We start from the raw sequence: 7,014 nt of genomic DNA, 5'->3' as shown, positions 1-7,014 counted from the left end.
GTTTCTTTCTGAAGTCTGATGGTGTATCCTTCGGATTAGTTTGTCTACATTGTTTTTAACCAACATATATAAATAATGAATTTATCTGATCTATCTAATGAATTATATGAATCAAAGATCATTTGTACCACATCATAATTGGAAATGTTTGTCTAGAAGTCAAATCTATATAATTAGTTTGAAATTTATATTAAAGTTTGAATCGTATTTGTTTGTGCTTGAAATTCTCATCGACAGAATTATTAGTAGTGATTCAAAAACCAGGCTATCATCGTATTCTATAATTAATCTATATTCATCCTTGACGTTGATCTCTATTTCAATTAATTCTGATAAAGTTATTAGTAGTTTCTACCACAATCATAACATAATCGCCATTGACCCATTTTTTCTATATTGGAGCGATCTTGATAAACGCGTGTATATATGTACATTTATTAATACTCGATGGCTCGTGCTGCATCTTATAATTTAATCATACCAGTATCAGTGCCTTGAATATTTCATTAGAACTATAAGCAAATACTATAATTTTATCAACTGTTATCTGAATAAAAATTGGTGGAACTTTTAAAGATTATCCGGTATATGAGGTCCCAGAAGTACAGAAGAAAACACAAAAATTTTGGTAAAAAAAAAATTATTTTTCAACGTAATCTTCTTCTAGCTCCATACACTGCTTCCAGTGATGTTCAATACCGTTTTAAAAATAAGAATCGTCAAGCTCCTCAAAATAGCCTTTATTTGAATACCTCTTCATAGTTGGAAAATCTTTGACCACCCAGCTGGGTGTTTTTCTGGGAACAGAAAATATTCCGAAGGGGCTAAATCTAGCGAATAGGGTGCATGAGGTAGCAATTCAAACTTTAATTCATTAATTTTGGCCATTTCAGTAACGGATGTGTGACCTGGTGCATTGTCTGGATGAAATAACACTTTCTTCTTGTTAGCCAAATGTGGTCGTTTTTGCTTGATATCTTCGCTCAAACTTCAAACAATAAATTCGCATGTTACTCGCCGTTTATACTTTCTCCGTTTTCAAGGAGTTTCTGTAATCCTCAGTATAGAGTATTCAAACCCGAGCTCATAGTTCAACTCATGTGACTTAAGAAAAATACTGAATTAACTATTAATTTGTAGGATGTTAATATTTAATCTTAGTAGGTTAAATATTATATCCTACACTCATTTTATATGATCCTTTTATTGACATTTCCATCATATAGTTATAATATACCAAAAATAATGACTCTGTATTTCCAGCTAAAAAGTTTGTATTCATCAAATTTATTCAATATATGATAATATGTATCTTTTATTTTGAACATATAATCATATGAAATCTTGACGATGAAACAATGTTTATATACGTCAATTGGCCTTATGAATCTCTTTCTCTTTCACAAAAATAGATATAAATAATTTATGGAAACTTGCGTTTTTATTTTGTTTTGATGTTAGTTGACGAAGCGAAAGTGCATGGCATGTAGTAAGCGCCAGCTCGTGGGAAAATGGGTCGTAACACACATTCTCTTTAAAAATATCAATAACAAACTACCATTGAAATTTCACCTTATTATAAATCACAAGCGTATCCGGGGGCAAGACCGGGGTAAACGACACCTTGATGAACTCGGATGTTCACTTGGAACAAAGTGCTGTTTCAATAAAAACATTTAACCAGAGGCAATTATGAATTTTTAGAGGTATTACGAACATAAATTGATGTTATTTATAGAATACTTTTATAATTAACGAGTTTTTATAATTATTATTGTATGCATAGTTTTTTATTGTTCTGTTTGCACTGGTAATTTAAACATAAGGTAAAATCAATTGAAAACAATAAAGTGATTGTTAAAATTACAATAAAAATAATTTACACGACGCTTAATTTACCAGAAAAAACCATCACTAGACAAATAACTTGATAAAATAAGTAGTGCGTGGTTCAAACACCAATTGTGCCATTTTGTGCATTTCGTGCATTTCGTGCATTCCCGTCTTGAGTTCTCTTTGTTTCGCATACAAGTTAAATACTATGACTAATACATATATAAAATCAAAGAGTAGTAAAATGCTGCATAGAGATTTTTATGGATTGGTAGTAACCGCAAAGACACACTTTTTTCTTTTAAATTATGTTACTCGTTCATTTTGCTAAATTAAACAAAAATTACAAGAAGTCCTCTCCACTTTTGATTGCTTTCTCGATGCTGGAAAGTACCGGAAATATAAACTATAACATCCACCTAGAAAATACGAAACTGCATTTCTAAAATACCTGAAGGCAATTGATCAAAAAAGCCATGACTTTTCAACGGAAAAACTGGCTAAATTTCTCATAGGAAAAGTAGATCATCCTTTTCTTCTGATCCAATTATAAAGTTATTAAAAATTGCTACAGTAAATCAAAATCCATGTGAGGTATGTCAATAATCTTCAAGTTGACTGTGAAAAAGTAATAAAATGTTTTATTAGAATACGAAATTATCTTTATAAAATCTGGAATTTGATCAGAAATAATTCGAGAAAAGTTTAAAAGGGAGAAAATAGGTATAAAACATTAGGAAAATGACATAAAGAAGTAAAGAAGGATATTATGTTGCCAAGATTCGGCCCAGTACTGAATCATTGTAACAATATAAATATAACAAAATAAAACACTAAAAATTACTTTAATAAGATATAAATATCAAAAACAGTGATGTCTCAACTTAATTATTCAAACTGAGTTATCTGAACTCAGAAACTGAGATGTTGGCTTGATTTTTACAGCTTTTCAATATCTAATAATTCTTAGTTTCGTTGAATAAATTTAAGTTGATTCAATATTGAATATACAAGTTATTGATTCATATGATCTCGATGTCAATTTTTTTGCGTAATCAACATTATCTTGAAAGTTATTAATTTCGTAAATGTCATCACAAATTGTTATTAACATAAACGATGACAAAGGTAAGCCTACCGTATTATAATTCAAATGTCAGTTTCTTGATCTTAATTTTTCTATCAATATCGATCTATTATCCTTGAACTACAGGCAGACCTTGGCTATTCTACGAACGTGTATTGAATACTAAAAATGTATTCATAGGAACAATTATATATAAATATATAGTCGTGAATTAGTCTTGATGTAAATGACGTATTTTTGATGATTCGACCTAATTTCACTCTTTATTCAAATAATATAAATATTAAAATTATTGACAATTCTCATCAATATTTTATGAAGAAAACGATGCACCTAATCTCTTAATTAAGAAATCTTTCATATTTAACCTAATCTACTTATTTCATCTATGAAATTAACGTTTATGTTTACTATTGAATTAGGTTTTCACCATTACTTTTTATACAAGCTCAAAAAGCTTGGCGCGTTTCACCCTGCGTACTGTATCTTGCTTATCTAGAATCTAGAAGTTCTATCATTTCCAGTTCCAGTTTGTGAAGGCAAGCATAATTACTTTGACTAGTACAGCGCCATTCAACTTCTTCCTAGTAAGCGATATATTTGAGTTTCACTTCCTCCGATATTTTTGGTATGCTCCTGCCATTTTAATTTGCTATCAAGATTTAGTCCATGACAATTTTTTCATATGGGATCATCTTATAGTTCAATGTAACTGGGAGATTGTTTATCTCTTTATAAGTAAATTTGATATAGACTGATTTTTGTTCATTAATTCTAATAACCCTTTTGTTGTTCTAGACATCTATAGGAATTATTGTAGTGCCTTCTGCAAATATATCTAGTTTAATATTTTTCTTAACAGGGATGTCATATATTAGTCCCTAAACAGTTTATTGACGGGTCCCTGCTCTAATCATTTAAGTCCCTGAATATTCTCTTTCTTATTCAACTCTGAACGTAAGCCTTTCAGGTAGGAGTCTACAATGATATTTTATTTAATAGATTATTTCTTAGATGGATATCCAAAATCTTTCCTATTTTAGCTGTATAAACATTTTGTATCCTCGTTAAAATTCTATTCCATGGTTCGTTAGTGTAGTTTGAATTGCTTTAATGAATTCAAAATCTATTTTATCAATATTGAGATGCTTGTACTATGTTAACATCACCATCATTGGAAGAAACTTCATATATAGTGGGTAAGGTTATACGTGTTTTGCTGTTGATTCTAAACAACTTTTTTCATGTTTACCACACACAGAAAAATTGTTTCTTAGGCATTATCTTCAGAACAAAATTGGAATCGAGATTTTTTTAACCTTACAAGATTTTTTTCTCAAATCCGTGGGCACATTGTATAATAATTAAAAAAAATATTATGAGCAGCCTGTATATAGAATATAACCGGACATCTTGATTTTCAACTTTATCGCTATTAATTTCATGGTTTTATATTTATTTGTTAACATCCGTGCTAAAGATATTTCGCGTCGGGCTTGGGCGACGAACGCGACGACGCAAGTAGACGCATTGTAGTTAGAGCAATACCACCACCATGAGCATCAACGAGATCATCGCCTTCGTCGTGTTGTGGTACATCGACAGTATCATTAGTATATAACCCAATTCTTTGGATGTAAAGTAGGTCGGTGACCTAGATTCACATTTATGAAAAGTGATTGCTCCGGTCGGTGTTGGCGACTGCATTGACTCCGCTTGTCTACTTCCAACATTGTTGCCAACTCGGAGGGGTATAAATCACTTCGCAAAATATGTATTATTTTCACAATGGACTATTTTTCCATAGAAAAAATTGCGAATGACTTATAAGTCGTTCTAATTTATGATAAAAAAACAGAAACAATTATAAATTGAATAAAAATTTAGGTAATTATCTAGATTAGGTTACACCTCTCCGATTTCGTTAAAATTTTAGTATGTTATGAAAAAATTTCTCTGAACAAGAATATATAGGGTGCGGAAATCATCTCTTCAGGTATTTTTTTTGCATTTAAAGAATCAAATAATTGTAATGATTTTTCAGTGATTGTAATATTTAAATTAATCGTTGAAACCTAACCTAACCTAAAAAAATCATGGAACATCAACTCCTGCTTGTGATTGGATTTCATTTTGTAGAGAAGTATGTGGGTTAGATTAGGTTTCAAAGATTAGTTTAAATATTACAATTACTGAAAAATCATTACAATTATTTGATTCTTTAAACGCAAAAAGTACCTGAAGGAATGATTTCCGCGCCCTATATATAGGTTAGGTTACTAAAAATGCAGCTTTAATCAAAATTAGTATGTAGAAAATAGTTCAATTGAGTACTGAACATATTGTTTACTACTATTTATAATGATTACAAGTAGGTTTCGACATCGAAACACGAGTTTAACAGTGTAGTATTATGAATTATACATTACTAGTAAACGATTTCAAATATTTTTTTCAATGAGTTTGATTTAAAAACTTTCAACTTCATTATCCGGATTTTTGATAGTTATATGACCAGAACAACATCATGCAAGATCTTCAATAGAAGCAGTTAATTATAATATATACGGTCTAAGAATTGATTAATATCAGATATCTAAATATATTTCATAAAAACAACTTCCCTAATAATTAAACTTGATATAAATATAAGGATTTTCTCTAAATTCGACAACAATGTTAGGAAGATGTTGATGGACTTTCTTGTGATGGTGTCGCCGCCGCCTAAGTACAGTGACCCCCTGATTTCACTGTCGTACCATCTCCTTGTTGCCGACCTTTCGCCACAGGGACGTTGCCCCTCTGACTATGTACTAATCAAAGATCGAAAATAAATGATGGGTATGTAAGTATGCGTGTGCTGATTGTTTGTTATTATATACAGGATGTCCTGTCCTTCCTATATTCGTTTCCGTTCAACATATATGAGACCCTGACGTCTGGAGATATTTAATTCCAAAGTTAAATTCTGAACGAATGATGAATTGCATTGAATTTAAGTTTAAGAACTCAAATTTCAAATTTATATTTATTATTATACGAGGGTTCCTGCTTATGATATGTCTACAGTGATGTGAATATGTCAAATCTGACATTGTCATCATAAAGTTTGACATTTTTAATGGTGAACGTACTTGGAAGATGTTGACATACGAGTACTACTTGAGTTGTTTATTTTAATTGATACTTGGAACATTTATCTATGTCAAAAAAAGACTTTCGATTTGGATCAATCCAACAGATTTATGCCGATCATCTAGCTTCGACTTTTGGTGTTGAAGCATCATCTCGAGCCATCGTATTTCGCTGGTTTTCCGAATTCAATTATGGTCGTCCAAAATCGGCTGTTGTGCCAGAAAACATCGATGCTGTGCGTAAACGGATTTCGAGAGATCGTCATGTATAAAATCGTGAGCTTGAGGTATATTTGGACGTTAGTTCCAATCACATACATTCAATCATTCAATATTGTATTTGGCTATAAAAGAGATTTGATAACGTTGGATGCCGCATAATTTGACAATCGCTCAAAAGAAAGCTCGTGTTGATTTGTGTAAATAAATGCTGGAAAAAATCAATCGCGATGCTTCAAAATACGTCTATAACATCGTGACAGACGACGAATCATGGATTTTTGCATATGTACCCAAAACTAACAATTAACTGTATGATTCAAGATGAGCCAAATGCGACAAAACTTGTTCACTACTGTTCGATTAGAGCAACGAAGAACGGTCAATTCTGTTAGACAAAATTGTACGAAAAATTAGGTGAACCAATCACAGAAATCGAATTATTCTCCACGACGACAATACGAGCTCCAATACGGCATTTCAGTTCAAACAAAAACAGTCAAAACATCGAATTTATGGGTCTTCCGCTATACAGTCCTTGTTTGTAAACAATAATTTCTCCTTAGTCCCGCAGATTATGATCGCGAGGTCAACTTTTTCCTACACCTTAAGAAGCGGTTATCAGCATAAAACAATTTCATTCATTGGAATAATAATTGATAGTAAAGTTTGAACAATTACTTTCAACATAAATTCCCAAAGATATTCCATGTTGCTATTTATCAAAAACGTTGAATATTC

This window comes from Diorhabda carinulata, chromosome X (assembly GCF_026250575.1).
Source record: "Diorhabda carinulata isolate Delta chromosome X, icDioCari1.1, whole genome shotgun sequence".
NCBI classification, from domain to species: Eukaryota; Metazoa; Arthropoda; class Insecta; order Coleoptera; family Chrysomelidae; genus Diorhabda; species Diorhabda carinulata.
This window is presented reverse-complemented; position numbering follows the sequence as displayed.